The following is a 19748-nucleotide window of genomic DNA, read 5'->3' as shown; positions in this document are numbered from 1 at the left end:
CGAAGGAAAAGCATGAATTCCAAAATTGGGACCGAGTCCTAAGTGAATAGGCTTACTGTCCAATTTTTTTAAATATGTTTCCGCCCGGTCTCGAACCGGGGACCTTTCGCGTGTTAAGCGAACTAGATAACCACTACACTACGGAAACCTAATTAGTGGCATTCAAAGGGTGTGGCTGACTTTGGCTGGGTGGGACATTTATCGCTCTCAGAACCTAATGAAATCAGAAATTACTTAGTCCATTAATTAAGCAATAAGGCTTGAGAAGCCGGGAATTATTGTGTGCCGCCGGCTCTTGGAAGAGGCTTGGTGGTTCAAAACTTCTTCCATTTAAGAGTGATGGAAGCCACTGTGTTCTTGGGTACCTTCAATGCTGCAGAAATGACCAATCATTTGAATTTACCACAGTTGGACTCCAATCAAGTTGAAGAAACATCTAAGGATGATCAATGGAAACAGGATGGACCTGAGCTCAATTTCCAGCCTCATAGCAAAGGGTCTGAAAACGTATGTAAATAAGTTTTTTTTTAAATATTTTTTTCATTAATAAAAACTATATGTTATCGCTTTGTCATTATGGGGTATTGTGTATAGTACCCATTAAAAACTAGCGGTCACATCAAGCAGCTGTAATGACAGAAAACAATCTACATTTTAGTTTGTTTTACCTTGGATTATATTGCCATTTATTTGGATATATCCATTACAATGACCCTGATAAATGAATTTGCCTGGCTCAGAGAAGCTGTCAGTCTGGTCACATTCACACAGATCGCACGGAGGAGGTCCCCCAAAAAACGGCAACATTGATCCACAGGTCGGAGAGGTAGACAGCAAGGTTTAGACAAATCTCAACTGTTTCAAACCAAATGTTAGCCTCTGGGCATTGGGAAATATTGAATATTACAAAATGCTTCCACCCGGTTTCGAACCGGGGACCTTCCGCATGTGAGGCGAACGTGATAACCACTACACTACGGAAACCTAACGAGTGGAATTCAAAGGGTGTGGCTGACTTTGGCTGGGTGGGACGTTTATCGCTCTCAGAACCTAATGAAATCAGAAATTACTTAGTCCATTAATTAAGCAATAAGGCTTGAGAAGCCGGGAATTATTGTGTGCCGCCGGCTCTTGGAAGAGGCTTGGTGGTTCAAAACTTCTTCCATTTAAGAGTGATGGAAGCCACTGTGTTCTTGGGTACCTTCAATGCTGCAGAAATGACCAATCATTTGAATTTGCCACAGGTGGACTCCAATCAAGTTGAAGAAACATCTAAGGATGATCAATGGAAACAGGATGAACCTGAGCTCAATTTCCAGCCTCATAGCAAAGGGTCTGAAAACGTATGTATATAAGTTTTTTTTTAAATATTATTTTCATTAATAAAAACTATATGTTATCGCTTTGTCATTATGGGGTATTGTGTATAGTACCCATTAACAACTAGCGGTCACATCAAGCAGCTGTAATGACAGAAAATAATCTAGGTAGACTGCAAGGTTTAGACAAAACTCAACTGTTTCAAACCAAATGCTAGCCTCTGGGCATTGGGAAATATTGAATATTACAAAATGTTTCCGCACGGTTTCGAACCGGGGACCTTTCGCGTGTGAGGCGAACGTGATAACCACTACACTACGGAAACCTAATGTGTGGAAAACTAAGGGTGTGACTGACTTTCGCGTGTGAGGCGAACGTGATAACCACTACACTACTGAAACTACAATACAAAAAGAGGAAGTCGTGGAAAATATTAGGAATGCCCACAAGTCTACCTCACATAATATCCCAAATTGAGTACCACAGAAAGAGCCATAATACCCATTAAAAACTAGCGGTCAAACAGGAAAATGGTTCCAATCGTTTTTCCACCATTCATATTCCCCACGGGGGATTTTAAAAACACTTGAAATAAGGGCTGTGTTTCTTGTCAGCTTACCCTGGCATGGTAAACTATTTGAATCATTATGGACCTCAGACCACACATAGCAGGAATGTATTCAGAGCGCCCAAGCTAGCCACACATGCAGAGTGCGTTACGCGACTAAAAAAGGTATGTCTGAATAGCAAATATTGAGAAGTGCGAAGGAAAAGCATGAATTCCGAAATTGGGACCGAGTCCTAAGTGAATAGGCTTACTGTCCAATTTCTTTAAATATGTTTCCGCCCGGTCTCGAACCGGGGACCTTTCACGTGTTAAGCGAACGTGATAACCACTACACTACAGAAACCTAATGAGCGGAATTCAAAGGGTGTGACTGACTTTGGCTGGGTGGGACATTTATCGCTCTCAGAACCTAATGAAATCAGAAATTACTTAGTCCATTAATTAAGCAATAAGGCTTGAGAAGCCGGGAATTATTGTGTGCCACCGGCTCTTGGAAGAGGCTTGGTGGTTCAAAACTTCTTCCATTTAAGAGTGATGGAAGCCACTGTGTTCTTGGGTACCTTCAATGCTGCAGAAATGACCAATCATTTGAATTTACCACAGGTGGACTCCAATCAAGTTAAAGAAATATCTAAGGATGATCAATGGAAACAGGATGGACCTGAACTCAATTTCCAGCCTCATAGCAAAGGGTCTGAAAACGTATAGAAATAGTTTTTTTTTAAATATTTTTTTCATTAATAAAAACTATATGTTATCGCTTTGTCATTATGGGGTATTGTGTATAGTATCCATTAAAAACTAGCGGTCACATCAAGCAGCTGTAATGACAGAAAACAATCTACATTTTAGTTTGTTTTACCTTGGATTATATTGCCATTTATTTGGATATATCCATTACAATGACCCTGATAAATGAATTTGCCTGGCTCAGAGAAGCTGTCAGTCTGGTCACATTCATACAGATCGCACGGAGGAGGTCCCCCAAAAAACGGCAACATTGATCCACAGGTCGGAGAGGTAGACAGCAAGGTTTAGACAAAACTCCACTGTTTCAAACCAAATGTTAGCCTCTGGGCATTGGGAAATATTGAATATTACAAAATGCTTCCGTCCGGTTTCGAACCGGGGACCTTTCGCGTGTGAGGAGAACGTTATAACCACTACACTACGGAAACCTAATGAGTGGAATTCAAAGGGTGTGGCTGACTTTGGCTGGGTGGGACGTTTATCGCTCTCAGAACCTAATGAAATCAGAAATTACTTAGTCCATTAATTAAGCAATAAGGCTTGAGAAGCCGGGAATTATTGTGTGCCGCCGGCTCTTGGAAGAGGCTTGGTGGTTCAAAACTTCTTCCATTTAAGAGTGATGGAAGCCACTGTGTTCTTGGGTACCTTCAATGCTGCAGAAATGACCAATCATTTGAATTTACCACAGGTGGACTCCAATCAAGTTGAAGAAACATCTAAGGATGATCAATGGAAACAGGATGAACCTGAGCTCAATTTCCAGCCTCATAGCAAAGGGTCTGAAAACGTATGTAAATAAGTTTTTTTTTAAATATTTTTTTCATTAATAAAAACTATATGTTATCGCTTTGTCATTATGGGGTATTGTGTATAGTACCCATTAACAACTAGCGGTCACAGCAAGCAGCTGTAATGACAGAAAATAATCTAGGTAGACTGCAAGGTTTAGACAAAACTCAACTGTTTCAAACCAAATGCTAGCCTCTGGGCATTGGGAAATATTGAATATTACAAAATGTTTCCGCACGGTTTCGAACCGGGGACCTTTCGCGTGTGAGGCGAATGTGATAACCACTACACTACGGAAACCTAATGTGTGGAAAACTAAGGGTGTGACTGACTTTCGCGTGTGAGGCGAACGTGATAACCACTACACTACTGAAACTACAATACAAAAAGAGGAAGTCGTGGAAAATATTAGGAATGCCCACAAGTCTACCTCACATAATATCCCAAATTGAGTACCACAGAAAGAGCCATAATACCCATTAAAAACTAGCGGTCAAACAGGAAAATGGTTCCAATCGTTTTTCCACCATTCATATTCCCCACGGGGGATTTTAAAAACACTTGAAATAAGGGCTGTGTTTCTTGTCAGCTTACCCTGGCATGGTAAACTATTTGAATCATTATGGACCTCAGACCACACGTAGCAGGAATGTATTCAGAGCGCCCAAGCTAGCCACACATGCAGAGTGCGTTACGCGACTAAAAAAGGTATGTCTGAATAGCAAATATTGAGAAGTGCGAAGGAAAAGCATGAATTCTGAAATTGGGACCGAGTCCTAAGTGAATAGGCTTACTGTCCAATTTTTTTAAATATGTTTCCGCCCGGTCTCGAACCGGGGACCTTTCGCGTGTTAAGCGAACGTGATAACCACTACACTACAGAAACCTAATGAGAGGTATTCAAAGGGTGTGACTGACTTTGGCTGGGTGGGACATTTATCGCTCTCAGAACCTAATGAAATCAGAAATTACTTAGTCCATTAATTAAGCAATAAGGCTTGAGAAGCCGGGAATTATTGTGTGCCGCCGGCTCTTGGAAGAGGCTTGGTGGTTCAAAACTTCTTCCATTTAAGAGTGATGGAAGCCACTGTGTTCTTGGGTACCTTCAATGCTGCAGAAATGACCAATCATTTGAATTTACCACAGGTGGACTCCAATCAAGTTAAAGAAATATCTAAGGATGATCAATGGAAACAGGATGGACCTGAGCTCAATTTCCAGCCTCATAGCAAAGGGTCTGAAAACGTATGTAAATAAGTTTTTTTTTAAATATTTTTTTCATTAATAAAAACTATATGTTATCGCTTTGTCATTATGGGGTATTGTGTATAGTACCCATTAAAAACTAGCGGTCACATCAAGCAGCTGTAATGACAGAAAATAATCTAGGTAGACTGCAAGGTTTAGACAAAACTCAACTGTTTCAAACCAAATGCTAGCCTCTGGGCATTGGGAAATATTGAATATTACAAAATGTTTCCGCACGGTTTCGAACCGGGGACCTTTCGCGTGTGAGGCGAATGTGATAACCACTACACTACGGAAACCTAATGTGTGGAAAACTAAGGGTGTGACTGACTTTCGCGTGTGAGGCGAACGTGATAACCACTACACTACTGAAACTACAATACAAAAAGAGGAAGTCGTGGAAAATATTAGGAATGCCCACAAGTCTACCTCACATAATATCCCAAATTGAGTACCACAGAAAGAGCCATAATACCCATTAAAAACTAGCGGTCAAACAGGAAAATGGTTCCAATCGTTTTTCCACCATTCATATTCCCCACGGGGGATTTTAAAAACACTTGAAATAAGGGCTGTGTTTCTTGTCAGCTTACCCTGGCATGGTAAACTATTTGAATCATTATGGACCTCAGACCACACGTAGCAGGAATGTATTCAGAGCGCCCAAGCTAGCCACACATGCAGAGTGCGTTACGCGACTAAAAAAGGTATGTCTGAATAGCAAATATTGAGAAGTGCGAAGGAAAAGCATGAATTCCGAAATTGGGACCGAGTCCTAAGTGAATAGGCTTACTGTCCAATTTTTTAAAATATGTTTCCGCCCGGTCTCGAACCGGGGACCTTTCGCGTGTTAAGCGAACGTGATAACCACTACACTACAGAAACCTAATGAGAGGAATTCAAAGGGTGTGACTGACTTTGGCTGGGTGGGACATTTATCGCTCTCAGAACCTAATGAAATCAGAAATTACTTAGTCCATTAATTAAGCAATAAGGCTTGAGAAGCCGGGAATTATTGTGTGCCGCCGGCTCTTGGAAGAGGCTTGGTGGTTCAAAACTTCTTCCATTTAAGAGTGATGGAAGCCACTGTGTTCTTGGGTACCTTCAATGCTGCAGAAATGACCAATCATTTGAATTTACCACAGGTGGACTCCAATCAAGTTAAAGAAATATCTAAGGATGATCAATGGAAACAGGATGGACCTGAGCTCAATTTCCAGCCTCATAGCAAAGGGTCTGAAAACGTATGTAAATAAGTTTTTTTTTAAATATTTTTTTCATTAATAAAAACTATATGTTATCGCTTTGTCATTATGGGGTATTGTGTATAGTACCCATTAAAAACTAGCGGTCACATCAAGCAGCTGTAATGACAGAAAATAATCTAGGTAGACTGCAAGGTTTAGACAAAACTCAACTGTTTCAAACCAAATGCTAGCCTCTGGGCATTGGGAAATATTGAATATTACAAAATGTTTCCGCACGGTTTCGAACCGGGGACCTTTCGCGTGTGAGGCGAACGTGATAACCACTACACTACGGAAACCTAATGTGTGGAAAACTAAGGGTGTGACTGACTTTCGCGTGTGAGGCGAACGTGATAACCACTACACTACTGAAACTACAATACAAAAAGAGGAAGTCGTGGAAAATATTAGGAATGCCCACAAGTCTACCTCACATAATATCCCAAATTGAGTACCACAGAAAGAGCCATAATACCCATTAAAAACTAGCGGTCAAACAGGAAAATGGTTCCAATCGTTTTTCCACCATTCATATTCCCCACGGGGGATTTTAAAAACACTTGAAATAAGGGCTGTGTTTCTTGTCAGCTTACCCTGGCATGGTAAACTATTTGAATCATTATGGACCTCAGACCACACGTAGCAGGAATGTATTCAGAGCGCCCAAGCTAGCCACACATGCAGAGTGCGTTACGCGACTAAAAAAGGTATGTCTGAATAGCAAATATTGAGAAGTGCGAAGGAAAAGCATGAATTCCGAAATTGGGACCGAGTCCTAAGTGAATAGGCTTACTGTCCAATTTTTTAAAATATGTTTCCGCCCGGTCTCGAACCGGGGACCTTTCGCGTGTTAAGCGAACGTGATAACCACTACACTACAGAAACCTAATGAGAGGAATTCAAAGGGTGTGACTGACTTTGGCTGGGTGGGACATTTATCGCTCTCAGAACCTAATGAAATCAGAAATTACTTAGTCCATTAATTAAGCAATAAGGCTTGAGAAGCCGGGAATTATTGTGTGCCGCCGGCTCTTGGAAGAGGCTTGGTGGTTCAAAACTTCTTCCATTTAAGAGTGATGGAAGCCACTGTGTTCTTGGGTACCTTCAATGCTGCAGAAATGACCAATCATTTGAATTTACCACAGGTGGACTCCAATCAAGTTAAAGAAATATCTAAGGATGATCAATGGAAACAGGATGGACCTGAGCTCAATTTCCAGCCTCATAGCAAAGGGTCTGAAAACGTATGTAAATAAGTTTTTTTTAAATATTTTTTTCATTAATAAAAACTATATGTTATCGCTTTGTCATTATGGGGTATTGTGTATAGTACCCATTAAAAACTAGCGGTCACATCAAGCAGCTGTAATGACAGAAAATAATCTAGGTAGACTGCAAGGTTTAGACAAAACTCAACTGTTTCAAACCAAATGCTAGCCTCTGGGCATTGGGAAATATTGAATATTACAAAATGTTTCCGCACGGTTTCGAACCGGGGACCTTTCGCGTGTGAGGCGAACGTGATAACCACTACACTACGGAAACCTAATGTGTGGAAAACTAAGGGTGTGACTGACTTTCGCGTGTGAGGCGAACGTGATAACCACTACACTACTGAAACTACAATACAAAAAGAGGAAGTCGTGGAAAATATTAGGAATGCCCACAAGTCTACCTCACATAATATCCCAAATTGAGTACCACAGAAAGAGCCATAATACCCATTAAAAACTAGCGGTCAAACAGGAAAATGGTTCCAATCGTTTTTCCACCATTCATATTCCCCACGGGGGATTTTAAAAACACTTGAAATAAGGGCTGTGTTTCTTGTCAGCTTACCCTGGCATGGTAAACTATTTGAATCATTATGGACCTCAGACCACACGTAGCAGGAATGTATTCAGAGCGCCCAAGCTAGCCACACATGCAGAGTGCGTTACGCGACTAAAAAAGGTATGTCTGAATAGCAAATATTGAGAAGTGCGAAGGAAAAGCATGAATTCCGAAATTGGGACCGAGTCCTAAGTGAATAGGCTTACTGTCCAATTTTTTAAATATGTTTCCGCCCGGTCTCGAACCGGGGACCTTTCGCGTGTTAAGCGAACGTGATAACCACTACACTACAGAAACCTAATGAGAGGAATTCAAAGGGTGTGACTGACTTTGGCTGGGTGGGACATTTATCGCTCTCAGAACCTAATGAAATCAGAAATTACTTAGTCCATTAATTAAGCAATAAGGCTTGAGAAGCCGGGAATTATTGTGTGCCGCCGGCTCTTGGAAGAGGCTTGGTGGTTCAAAACTTCTTCCATTTAAGAGTGATGGAAGCCACTGTGTTCTTGGGTACCTTCAATGCTGCAGAAATGACCAATCATTTGAATTTACCACAGGTGGACTCCAATCAAGTTAAAGAAATATCTAAGGATGATCAATGGAAACAGGATGGACCTGAGCTCAATTTCCAGCCTCATAGCAAAGGGTCTGAAAACGTATGTAAATAAGTTTTTTTTAAATATTTTTTTCATTAATAAAAACTATATGTTATCGCTTTGTCATTATGGGGTATTGTGTATAGTACCCATTAAAAACTAGCGGTCACATCAAGCAGCTGTAATGACAGAAAATAATCTAGGTAGACTGCAAGGTTTAGACAAAACTCAACTGTTTCAAACCAAATGCTAGCCTCTGGGCATTGGGAAATATTGAATATTACAAAATGTTTCCGCACGGTTTCGAACCGGGGACCTTTCGCGTGTGAGGCGAACGTGATAACCACTACACTACGGAAACCTAATGTGTGGAAAACTAAGGGTGTGACTGACTTTCGCGTGTGAGGCGAACGTGATAACCACTACACTACTGAAACTACAATACAAAAAGAGGAAGTCGTGGAAAATATTAGGAATGCCCACAAGTCTACCTCACATAATATCCCAAATTGAGTACCACAGAAAGAGCCATAATACCCATTAAAAACTAGCGGTCAAACAGGAAAATGGTTCCAATCGTTTTTCCACCATTCATATTCCCCACGGGGGATTTTAAAAACACTTGAAATAAGGGCTGTGTTTCTTGTCAGCTTACCCTGGCATGGTAAACTATTTGAATCATTATGGACCTCAGACCACACGTAGCAGGAATGTATTCAGAGCGCCCAAGCTAGCCACACATGCAGAGTGCGTTACGCGACTAAAAAAGGTATGTCTGAATAGCAAATATTGAGAAGTGCGAAGGAAAAGCATGAATTCCGAAATTGGGACCGAGTCCTAAGTGAATAGGCTTACTGTCCAATTTTTTAAATATGTTTCCGCCCGGTCTCGAACCGGGGACCTTTCGCGTGTTAAGCGAACGTGATAACCACTACACTACAGAAACCTAATGAGAGGAATTCAAAGGGTGTGACTGACTTTGGCTGGGTGGGACATTTATCGCTCTCAGAACCTAATGAAATCAGAAATTACTTAGTCCATTAATTAAGCAATAAGGCTTGAGAAGCCGGGAATTATTGTGTGCCGCCGGCTCTTGGAAGAGGCTTGGTGGTTCAAAACTTCTTCCATTTAAGAGTGATGGAAGCCACTGTGTTCTTGGGTACCTTCAATGCTGCAGAAATGACCAATCATTTGAATTTACCACAGGTGGACTCCAATCAAGTTAAAGAAATATCTAAGGATGATCAATGGAAACAGGATGGACCTGAGCTCAATTTCCAGCCTCATAGCAAAGGGTCTGAAAACGTATGTAATAAGTTTTTTTTAAATATTTTTTTCATTAATAAAAACTATATGTTATCGCTTTGTCATTATGGGGTATTGTGTATAGTACCCATTAAAAACTAGCGGTCACATCAAGCAGCTGTAATGACAGAAAATAATCTAGGTAGACTGCAAGGTTTAGACAAAACTCAACTGTTTCAAACCAAATGCTAGCCTCTGGGCATTGGGAAATATTGAATATTACAAAATGTTTCCGCACGGTTTCGAACCGGGGACCTTTCGCGTGTGAGGCGAACGTGATAACCACTACACTACGGAAACCTAATGTGTGGAAAACTAAGGGTGTGACTGACTTTCGCGTGTGAGGCGAACGTGATAACCACTACACTACTGAAACTACAATACAAAAAGAGGAAGTCGTGGAAAATATTAGGAATGCCCACAAGTCTACCTCACATAATATCCCAAATTGAGTACCACAGAAAGAGCCATAATACCCATTAAAAACTAGCGGTCAAACAGGAAAATGGTTCCAATCGTTTTTCCACCATTCATATTCCCCACGGGGGATTTTAAAAACACTTGAAATAAGGGCTGTGTTTCTTGTCAGCTTACCCTGGCATGGTAAACTATTTGAATCATTATGGACCTCAGACCACACGTAGCAGGAATGTATTCAGAGCGCCCAAGCTAGCCACACATGCAGAGTGCGTTACGCGACTAAAAAAGGTATGTCTGAATAGCAAATATTGAGAAGTGCGAAGGAAAAGCATGAATTCCGAAATTGGGACCGAGTCCTAAGTGAATAGGCTTACTGTCCAATTTTTTTAAATATGTTTCCGCCCGGTCTCGAACCGGGGACCTTTCGCGTGTTAAGCGAACGTGATAACCACTACACTACAGAAACCTAATGAGAGGAATTCAAAGGGTGTGACTGACTTTGGCTGGGTGGGACATTTATCGCTCTCAGAACCTAATGAAATCAGAAATTACTTAGTCCATTAATTAAGCAATAAGGCTTGAGAAGCCGGGAATTATTGTGTGCCGCCGGCTCTTGGAAGAGGCTTGGTGGTTCAAAACTTCTTCCATTTAAGAGTGATGGAAGCCACTGTGTTCTTGGGTACCTTCAATGCTGCAGAAATGACCAATCATTTGAATTTACCACAGGTGGACTCCAATCAAGTTAAAGAAATATCTAAGGATGATCAATGGAAACAGGATGGACCTGAGCTCAATTTCCAGCCTCATAGCAAAGGGTCTGAAAACGTATGTAAATAAGTTTTTTTTTAAATATTTTTTTCATTAATAAAAACTATATGTTATCGCTTTGTCATTATGGGGTATTGTGTATAGTACCCATTAAAAACTAGCGGTCACATCAAGCAGCTGTAATGACAGAAAATAATCTAGGTAGACTGCAAGGTTTAGACAAAACTCAACTGTTTCAAACCAAATGCTAGCCTCTGGGCATTGGGAAATATTGAATATTACAAAATGTTTCCGCACGGTTTCGAACCGGGGACCTTTCGCGTGTGAGGCGAACGTGATAACCACTACACTACGGAAACCTAATGTGTGGAAAACTAAGGGTGTGACTGACTTTCGCGTGTGAGGCGAACGTGATAACCACTACACTACTGAAACTACAATACAAAAAGAGGAAGTCGTGGAAAATATTAGGAATGCCCACAAGTCTACCTCACATAATATCCCAAATTGAGTACCACAGAAAGAGCCATAATACCCATTAAAAACTAGCGGTCAAACAGGAAAATGGTTCCAATCGTTTTTCCACCATTCATATTCCCCACGGGGGATTTTAAAAACACTTGAAATAAGGGCTGTGTTTCTTGTCAGCTTACCCTGGCATGGTAAACTATTTGAATCATTATGGACCTCAGACCACACGTAGCAGGAATGTATTCAGAGCGCCCAAGCTAGCCACACATGCAGAGTGCGTTACGCGACTAAAAAAGGTATGTCTGAATAGCAAATATTGAGAAGTGCGAAGGAAAAGCATGAATTCCGAAATTGGGACCGAGTCCTAAGTGAATAGGCTTACTGTCCAATTTTTTTAAATATGTTTCCGCCCGGTCTCGAACCGGGGACCTTTCGCGTGTTAAGCGAACGTGATAACCACTACACTACAGAAACCTAATGAGAGGAATTCAAAGGGTGTGACTGACTTTGGCTGGGTGGGACATTTATCGCTCTCAGAACCTAATGAAATCAGAAATTACTTAGTCCATTAATTAAGCAATAAGGCTTGAGAAGCCGGGAATTATTGTGTGCCGCCGGCTCTTGGAAGAGGCTTGGTGGTTCAAAACTTCTTCCATTTAAGAGTGATGGAAGCCACTGTGTTCTTGGGTACCTTCAATGCTGCAGAAATGACCAATCATTTGAATTTACCACAGGTGGACTCCAATCAAGTTAAAGAAATATCTAAGGATGATCAATGGAAACAGGATGGACCTGAGCTCAATTTCCAGCCTCATAGCAAAGGGTCTGAAAACGTATGTAAATAAGTTTTTTTTTAAATATTTTTTTCATTAATAAAAACTATATGTTATCGCTTTGTCATTATGGGGTATTGTGTATAGTACCCATTAAAAACTAGCGGTCACATCAAGCAGCTGTAATGACAGAAAATAATCTAGGTAGACTGCAAGGTTTAGACAAAACTCAACTGTTTCAAACCAAATGCTAGCCTCTGGGCATTGGGAAATATTGAATATTACAAAATGTTTCCGCACGGTTTCGAACCGGGGACCTTTCGCGTGTGAGGCGAACGTGATAACCACTACACTACGGAAACCTAATGTGTGGAAAACTAAGGGTGTGACTGACTTTCGCGTGTGAGGCGAACGTGATAACCACTACACTACTGAAACTACAATACAAAAAGAGGAAGTCGTGGAAAATATTAGGAATGCCCACAAGTCTACCTCACATAATATCCCAAATTGAGTACCACAGAAAGAGCCATAATACCCATTAAAAACTAGCGGTCAAACAGGAAAATGGTTCCAATCGTTTTTCCACCATTCATATTCCCCACGGGGGATTTTAAAAACACTTGAAATAAGGGCTGTGTTTCTTGTCAGCTTACCCTGGCATGGTAAACTATTTGAATCATTATGGACCTCAGACCACACGTAGCAGGAATGTATTCAGAGCGCCCAAGCTAGCCACACATGCAGAGTGCGTTACGCGACTAAAAAAGGTATGTCTGAATAGCAAATATTGAGAAGTGCGAAGGAAAAGCATGAATTCCGAAATTGGGACCGAGTCCTAAGTGAATAGGCTTACTGTCCAATTTTTTAAATATGTTTCCGCCCGGTCTCGAACCGGGGACCTTTCGCGTGTTAAGCGAACGTGATAACCACTACACTACAGAAACCTAATGAGAGGAATTCAAAGGGTGTGACTGACTTTGGCTGGGTGGGACATTTATCGCTCTCAGAACCTAATGAAATCAGAAATTACTTAGTCCATTAATTAAGCAATAAGGCTTGAGAAGCCGGGAATTATTGTGTGCCGCCGGCTCTTGGAAGAGGCTTGGTGGTTCAAAACTTCTTCCATTTAAGAGTGATGGAAGCCACTGTGTTCTTGGGTACCTTCAATGCTGCAGAAATGACCAATCATTTGAATTTACCACAGGTGGACTCCAATCAAGTTAAAGAAATATCTAAGGATGATCAATGGAAACAGGATGGACCTGAGCTCAATTTCCAGCCTCATAGCAAAGGGTCTGAAAACGTATGTAAATAAGTTTTTTTTTAAATATTTTTTTCATTAATAAAAACTATATGTTATCGCTTTGTCATTATGGGGTATTGTGTATAGTACCCATTAAAAACTAGCGGTCACATCAAGCAGCTGTAATGACAGAAAATAATCTAGGTAGACTGCAAGGTTTAGACAAAACTCAACTGTTTCAAACCAAATGCTAGCCTCTGGGCATTGGGAAATATTGAATATTACAAAATGTTTCCGCACGGTTTCGAACCGGGGACCTTTCGCGTGTGAGGCGAACGTGATAACCACTACACTACGGAAACCTAATGTGTGGAAAACTAAGGGTGTGACTGACTTTCGCGTGTGAGGCGAACGTGATAACCACTACACTACTGAAACTACAATACAAAAAGAGGAAGTCGTGGAAAATATTAGGAATGCCCACAAGTCTACCTCACATAATATCCCAAATTGAGTACCACAGAAAGAGCCATAATACCCATTAAAAACTAGCGGTCAAACAGGAAAATGGTTCCAATCGTTTTTCCACCATTCATATTCCCCACGGGGGATTTTAAAAACACTTGAAATAAGGGCTGTGTTTCTTGTCAGCTTACCCTGGCATGGTAAACTATTTGAATCATTATGGACCTCAGACCACACGTAGCAGGAATGTATTCAGAGCGCCCAAGCTAGCCACACATGCAGAGTGCGTTACGCGACTAAAAAAGGTATGTCTGAATAGCAAATATTGAGAAGTGCGAAGGAAAAGCATGAATTCCGAAATTGGGACCGAGTCCTAAGTGAATAGGCTTACTGTCCAATTTTTTTAAATATGTTTCCGCCCGGTCTCGAACCGGGGACCTTTCGCGTGTTAAGCGAACGTGATAACCACTACACTACAGAAACCTAATGAGAGGATTCAAAGGGTGTGACTGACTTTGGCTGGGTGGGACATTTATCGCTCTCAGAACCTAATGAAATCAGAAATTACTTAGTCCATTAATTAAGCAATAAGGCTTGAGAAGCCGGGAATTATTGTGTGCCGCCGGCTCTTGGAAGAGGCTTGGTGGTTCAAAACTTCTTCCATTTAAGAGTGATGGAAGCCACTGTGTTCTTGGTACCTTCAATGCTGCAGAAATGACCAATCATTTGAATTTACCACAGGTGGACTCCAATCAAGTTAAAGAAATATCGAGCGACTGAGATTAACCAGAATCACTGCCCAGCCATCCCGAGTTCATCGGGCCAGTCAATTTCACATTCCTGCAGGATTTTTATAGCATGACAAATTCGTGATGGTACCTGCCCATTGAACCATATTGCAAATGCACAGTGACTTTGCAAAAGTAAGAAAACATAAACAAATGGACATAATGAAATCACCATATTTTTATTTTTGGGTTACCAGTTGCACAACAATGCACGTACACTTGCAATATGATTCAACAGTGAAAAAACATCACAAAATGGACATGATGAAGTCAACACAACGAGCGATGGAAAGGAGCAACTATCACTGCCAGGCCATCCTGTGTTCATCAGGCCAGTCAATTTCACATTCCTGCAGGATTTTTATAGCATGACAAATTCGTGATGGTACCTGCCCATTGAACCATATTGCAAATGCACAGTGACTTTGCAAAAGTAAGAAAACATAAACAAATGGACATAATGAAATCACCATATTTTTATTTTTGGGTTACCAGTTGCACAACAATGCACGTACACTTGCAATATGATTCAACAGTGAAAAAACATCACAAAATGGACATGATGAAGTCAACACAACGAGCGATGGAAAGGAGCAACTATCACTGCCAGGCCATCCCGAGTTCATCTGGCCAGTCAATTTCACATTCCTGCAGGATTTTTATAGCATGACAAATTCGTGATGGTACCTGCCCATTGAACCATATTGCAAATGCACAGTGACTTTGCAAAAGTAAGAAAACATAAACAAATGGACATAATGAAATCACCATATTTTTATTTTTGGGTTACCAGTTGCACAACAATGCACGTACACTTGCAATATGATTCAACAGTGAAAAAACATCACAAAATGGACATGATGAAGTCAACACAATGAGCGATGGAAAGGAGCAACTATCACTGCCAGGCCATCCCGAGTTCATCTGGCCAGTCAATTTTGCATTTCTGCAGGATTTTTGAGCATGTCAAATTTCTTATGGTAAATGCCCATTGAACCATATTGCAAATGCCCGTACACTTGCAATATGATTCAACAGTGAAAAATCATCACAAAATGGACATGATGAAGTCAACACAATGAGCGATGGAAAGGAGCAACTATCACTGCCAGGCCATCCCGAGTTCATCTGGCCAGTCAATTTTGCATTTCTGCAGGATTTTGAGCATGTCAAATTTCTTATGGTAAATACCCATTGAACCATATTGCAAATGCCCGTACACTTGCAATATGATTCAACTGTGAAAAAACATCACAAAATGGACATGATGAAGTCAACACAATGAGCGATGGAAAGGAGCAACTATCACTGCCAGGCCATCCCGAGTTCATCTGGCCAGTCAATTTTGCATTTCTGCAGGATTTTTGAGCATGTCAAATTTCTTATGGTAAATGCCCATTGAACCATATTGCAAATGCCCGTACACTTGCAATATGATTCAACAGTGAAAAAAACATCACAAAATGGACATGATGAAGTCAACACAATGAGCGATGGAAAGGAGCAACTATCACTGCCAGGCCATCCCGAGTTCATCTGACTAGTCACTTTTGCATTTCTGCAGGATTTTTGAGCATGTCAAATTTCTTATGGTAAATGCCCATTGAACCATATTGCAAATGCCCGTACACTGGCAATATGATTCAACAGTGAAAAAACATCACAAAATGGACATGATGAAGTCAACACAATGAGCGATGGAAAGGAGCAACTATCACTGCCAGGCCATCCCGAGTTCATCTGGCCAGTCAATTTTGCATTTCTGCAGGATTTTTGAGCATGTCAAATTTCTTATGGTATTTGGCCCCAAAAAAAGTGACTTTTGACTTTTGACTTCCTATGAAATCATATTGCAAATGGACAAATCATATTCCTTATGCACAAGTTTAAAAAAAAATATGATAATACAATTTTACAAATGTATATTCATATAGTTCTTACACAATTGACATAAAATCGAAACAATTTCGAAAAACGGTCCAGAAAGAACTTTTTTACGAGGGTGATAAGTTTTTTAAAAAGTTCACATTTTCGACTTTTGACTTCATATGAAATCATATTGCAAATGGACAAAACATATTTCTTACGCGCATGATACAGTTCTTATACATGTGTAATTGACACAAAAATTGAACGAATTTTGAAAAACGGTCCAGAAAGCACTTTTTTAAGGGGTGATAATTTTTGACAAAAAAATCATTTTTTCAAAATTTTGCTTTTGGATGTTGACTTGATGTCCATTTCCAATATGAAAAACCACGGTGGAGCGCACTCACCCCCTGTTGGATTTTTGAAGTGTTACAACTGGCAATAGCCATATGACATTTGCCATCAACTTTGCACGAATTTACGTCCAATTGGTATACCAATTGGTATTGGTATACCATGTGGTATACCAATTGGTATACCATGTGTATACCAATGTGTATATGGTTTGTCCGGTGCCAATGACTTGCCATTCATTTTTGTCCACTTCAGGGGGGTCTTCCCTTACAGGATAATTATGGAAGAAGTTTTGAACCACCAAGCCTCTTCCAAGAGCCGGCGGCACACAATAATTCCCGGCTTCTCAAGCCTTATTGCTTAATTAATGGACTAAGTAATTTCTGATTTCATTAGGTTCTGAGAGCGATAAATGTCCCACCCAGCCAAAGTCAGTCACACCCTTTGAATTCCACTCATTAGGTTTCTGTAGTGTAGTGGTTATCACGTTCGCTTAACACGTGAAAGGTCCCCGGTTCGAGACCGTGCGGAAACATATTTAAAAAAATTGGACAGTAAGCCTATTCACTTAGGACTCGGTCCCAATTTCAGAATTCATGCTTTTCCTTCGCACTTCTCAATATTTGCTATTCAGACATACCTTTTTTAGTCGCGTAAAGCACTCTGCATGTGTGGCTAACTTGGGCGCTCTGAATACATTCCTGCTACGTGTGGTCTGAGGTCCATAATGATTCAAATAGTTTACCATGCCAGGGTAAGCTGACAAGAAACACAGCCCTTATTTCAAGTGTTTTTAAAATCCCCCGTGGGGAATATGAATGGTGGAAAAACGATTGGAACCATTTTCCTGTTTGACCGCTAGTTTTTAATGGGTATTATGGCTCTTTCTGTGGTACTCAATTTGGGATATTATGTGAGGTAGACTTGTGGGCATTCCTAATATTTTCCACGACTTCCTCTTTTTGTATTGTAGTTTCAGTAGTGTAGTGGTTATCACGTTCGCCTCACACGCGAAAGTCAGTCACACCCTTAGTTTTCCACACATTAGGTTTCCGTAGTGTAGTGGTTATCATGTTCGACTCACACGCGACATGTCCCCGGTTCGAAACCGTGCGGAAAAATTTTGTAATATTCAATATTTCCCAATGCCCAGAGGCTAACATTTGGTTTGAAACAGTTGAGTTTTGTCTAAACCTTGCAGTCTACCTAGATTATTTTCTGTCATTACAGCTGCTTGATGTGACCGCTAGTTTTTAATGGGTACTATACACAATACCCCATAATGACAAAGCGATAACATATAGTTTTTATTAATGAAAAAAATATTTAAAAAAAAACTTATTTACATACGTTTTCAGACCCTTTGCTATGAGGCTGGAAATTGAGCTCAGGTCCATCCTGTTTCCATTGATCATCCTTAGATATTTCTTTAACTTGATTGGAGTCCACCTGTGGTAAATTCAAATGATTGGTCATTTCTGCAGCATTGAAGGTACCCAAGAACACAGTGGCTTCCATCACTCTTAAATGGAAGAAGTTTTGAACCACCAAGCCTCTTCCAAGAGCCGGCGGCACACAATAATTCCCGGCTTCTCAAGCCTTAATTGCTTAATTAATGGACTAAGTAATTTCTGATTTCATTAGGTTCTGAGAGCGATAAATGTCCCACCCAGCCAAAGTCAGTCACCCTTTGAATTCCACTCATTAGGTTTCCGTAGTGTAGTGGTTATCACGTTTGCTTAACACGCGAAAGGTCCCCGGTTCGAGACCGGGCGGAAACATATTTTAAAAAATTGGACAGTAAGCCTATTCACTTAGGACTCGGTCCCAATTTCGGAATTCATGCTTTTCCTTCGCACTTCTCAATATTTGCTATTCAGACATACCTTTTTTAGTCGCGTAACGCACTCTGCATGTGTGGCTAGCTTGGGCGCTCTGAATACATTCCTGCTACGTGTGGTCTGAGGTTCATAATGATTCAAATAGTTTACCATGCCAGGGTAAGCTGACAAGAAACACAGCCCTTATTTCAAGTGTTTTTAAAATCCCCCGTGGGGAATATGAATGGTGGAAAAACGATTGGAACCATTTTCCTGTTTGACCGCTAGTTTTTAATGGGTATTATGGCTCTTTCTGTGGTACTCAATTTGGGATATTATGTGAGGTAGACTTGTGGGCATTCCTAAATTTTCCACAACTTCCTCTTTTTGTATTGTAGTTTCAGTAGTGTAGTGGTTATCACGTTCGCCTCACACGCGAAAGTCAGTCACACCCTTAGTTTTCCACACATTAGGTTTCCGTAGTGTAGTGGTTATCACGTTCGCCTCACACGCGAAAGGTCCCCGGTTCGAAACCGTGCGGAAACATTTTGTAATATTCAATATTTCCCAATGCCCAGAGGCTAGCATTTGTTTGAAACAGTTGAGTTTTGTCTAAACCTTGCAGTCTACCTAGATTATTTTCTGTCATTACAGCTGCTTGATGTGACCGCTAGTTTTTAATGGGTACTATACACAATACCCCATAATGACAAAGCGATAACATATAGTTTTTATTAATGAAAAAAATATTTAAAAAAAAACTGATTTACATACGTTTTCAGACCCTTTGCTATGAGGCTGGAAATTGAGCTCAGGTCCATCCTGTTTCCATTGATCATCCTTAGATATTTCTTTAACTTGATTGGAGTCCACCTGTGGTAAATTCAAATGATTGGTCATTTCTGCAGCATTGAAGGTACCCAAGAACACAGTGGCTTCCATCACTCTTAAATGGAAGAAGTTTTGAACCACCAAGCCTCTTCCAAGAGCCGGCGGCACACAATAATTCCCGGCTTCTCAAGCCTTATTGCTTAATTAATGGACTAAGTAATTTCTGATTTCATTAGGTCCTGAGAGCGATAAATGTCCCACCCAGCCAAAGTCAGTCACACCCTTTG

The 19748-nt window shown here is 40.7% G+C and overlaps 23 non-coding genes across 23 annotated transcripts; 2 read left to right on the top strand and 21 right to left on the bottom strand.

The window, feature by feature from the left end:
* Positions 1–911: 911 nt before the first annotated feature.
* Positions 912–984, bottom strand: trnav-cac (transfer RNA valine (anticodon CAC)). Its single transcript has one exon. It is a non-coding gene; the product is annotated as a tRNA-Val (tRNA).
* A 588-nt stretch (positions 985–1572) lies between these two features.
* On the bottom strand, positions 1573–1645 carry trnav-cac (transfer RNA valine (anticodon CAC)). Its single transcript has one exon. It is a non-coding gene; the product is annotated as a tRNA-Val (tRNA).
* Positions 1646–2158: 513 nt separating this feature from the next.
* trnav-aac (transfer RNA valine (anticodon AAC)) lies at positions 2159–2231 on the bottom strand. Its single transcript has one exon. It is a non-coding gene; the product is annotated as a tRNA-Val (tRNA).
* A 1423-nt stretch (positions 2232–3654) lies between these two features.
* Positions 3655–3727, bottom strand: trnav-cac (transfer RNA valine (anticodon CAC)). The gene has a single exon. It is a non-coding gene; the product is annotated as a tRNA-Val (tRNA).
* Positions 3728–4240: 513 nt separating this feature from the next.
* Positions 4241–4313, bottom strand: trnav-aac (transfer RNA valine (anticodon AAC)). Its single transcript has one exon. It is a non-coding gene; the product is annotated as a tRNA-Val (tRNA).
* Positions 4314–4901: 588 nt separating this feature from the next.
* Positions 4902–4974, bottom strand: trnav-cac (transfer RNA valine (anticodon CAC)). The gene has a single exon. It is a non-coding gene; the product is annotated as a tRNA-Val (tRNA).
* A 513-nt stretch (positions 4975–5487) lies between these two features.
* On the bottom strand, positions 5488–5560 carry trnav-aac (transfer RNA valine (anticodon AAC)). The gene has a single exon. It is a non-coding gene; the product is annotated as a tRNA-Val (tRNA).
* Positions 5561–6148: 588 nt separating this feature from the next.
* trnav-cac (transfer RNA valine (anticodon CAC)) lies at positions 6149–6221 on the bottom strand. The gene has a single exon. It is a non-coding gene; the product is annotated as a tRNA-Val (tRNA).
* A 513-nt stretch (positions 6222–6734) lies between these two features.
* On the bottom strand, positions 6735–6807 carry trnav-aac (transfer RNA valine (anticodon AAC)). Its single transcript has one exon. It is a non-coding gene; the product is annotated as a tRNA-Val (tRNA).
* A 587-nt stretch (positions 6808–7394) lies between these two features.
* trnav-cac (transfer RNA valine (anticodon CAC)) lies at positions 7395–7467 on the bottom strand. Its single transcript has one exon. It is a non-coding gene; the product is annotated as a tRNA-Val (tRNA).
* Positions 7468–7979: 512 nt separating this feature from the next.
* Positions 7980–8052, bottom strand: trnav-aac (transfer RNA valine (anticodon AAC)). The gene has a single exon. It is a non-coding gene; the product is annotated as a tRNA-Val (tRNA).
* Positions 8053–8639: 587 nt separating this feature from the next.
* On the bottom strand, positions 8640–8712 carry trnav-cac (transfer RNA valine (anticodon CAC)). Its single transcript has one exon. It is a non-coding gene; the product is annotated as a tRNA-Val (tRNA).
* A 512-nt stretch (positions 8713–9224) lies between these two features.
* On the bottom strand, positions 9225–9297 carry trnav-aac (transfer RNA valine (anticodon AAC)). The gene has a single exon. It is a non-coding gene; the product is annotated as a tRNA-Val (tRNA).
* Positions 9298–9883: 586 nt separating this feature from the next.
* Positions 9884–9956, bottom strand: trnav-cac (transfer RNA valine (anticodon CAC)). Its single transcript has one exon. It is a non-coding gene; the product is annotated as a tRNA-Val (tRNA).
* A 513-nt stretch (positions 9957–10469) lies between these two features.
* Positions 10470–10542, bottom strand: trnav-aac (transfer RNA valine (anticodon AAC)). Its single transcript has one exon. It is a non-coding gene; the product is annotated as a tRNA-Val (tRNA).
* Positions 10543–11130: 588 nt separating this feature from the next.
* Positions 11131–11203, bottom strand: trnav-cac (transfer RNA valine (anticodon CAC)). The gene has a single exon. It is a non-coding gene; the product is annotated as a tRNA-Val (tRNA).
* Positions 11204–11716: 513 nt separating this feature from the next.
* On the bottom strand, positions 11717–11789 carry trnav-aac (transfer RNA valine (anticodon AAC)). The gene has a single exon. It is a non-coding gene; the product is annotated as a tRNA-Val (tRNA).
* A 588-nt stretch (positions 11790–12377) lies between these two features.
* trnav-cac (transfer RNA valine (anticodon CAC)) lies at positions 12378–12450 on the bottom strand. Its single transcript has one exon. It is a non-coding gene; the product is annotated as a tRNA-Val (tRNA).
* A 512-nt stretch (positions 12451–12962) lies between these two features.
* On the bottom strand, positions 12963–13035 carry trnav-aac (transfer RNA valine (anticodon AAC)). Its single transcript has one exon. It is a non-coding gene; the product is annotated as a tRNA-Val (tRNA).
* Positions 13036–13623: 588 nt separating this feature from the next.
* Positions 13624–13696, bottom strand: trnav-cac (transfer RNA valine (anticodon CAC)). The gene has a single exon. It is a non-coding gene; the product is annotated as a tRNA-Val (tRNA).
* Positions 13697–14209: 513 nt separating this feature from the next.
* On the bottom strand, positions 14210–14282 carry trnav-aac (transfer RNA valine (anticodon AAC)). The gene has a single exon. It is a non-coding gene; the product is annotated as a tRNA-Val (tRNA).
* A 4236-nt stretch (positions 14283–18518) lies between these two features.
* trnav-aac (transfer RNA valine (anticodon AAC)) lies at positions 18519–18591 on the top strand. Its single transcript has one exon. It is a non-coding gene; the product is annotated as a tRNA-Val (tRNA).
* A 512-nt stretch (positions 18592–19103) lies between these two features.
* Positions 19104–19176, top strand: trnav-cac (transfer RNA valine (anticodon CAC)). Its single transcript has one exon. It is a non-coding gene; the product is annotated as a tRNA-Val (tRNA).
* Positions 19177–19748: the final 572 nt, after the last annotated feature.

This window comes from Oncorhynchus kisutch, unplaced genomic scaffold, assembly GCF_002021735.2.
Source record: "Oncorhynchus kisutch isolate 150728-3 unplaced genomic scaffold, Okis_V2 scaffold3947, whole genome shotgun sequence".
NCBI lineage: Eukaryota > Metazoa > Chordata > Actinopteri > Salmoniformes > Salmonidae > Oncorhynchus > Oncorhynchus kisutch.
Note: the sequence above shows the minus strand (reverse complement) of the source record. Positions and strands in the feature narration are given on the sequence as shown.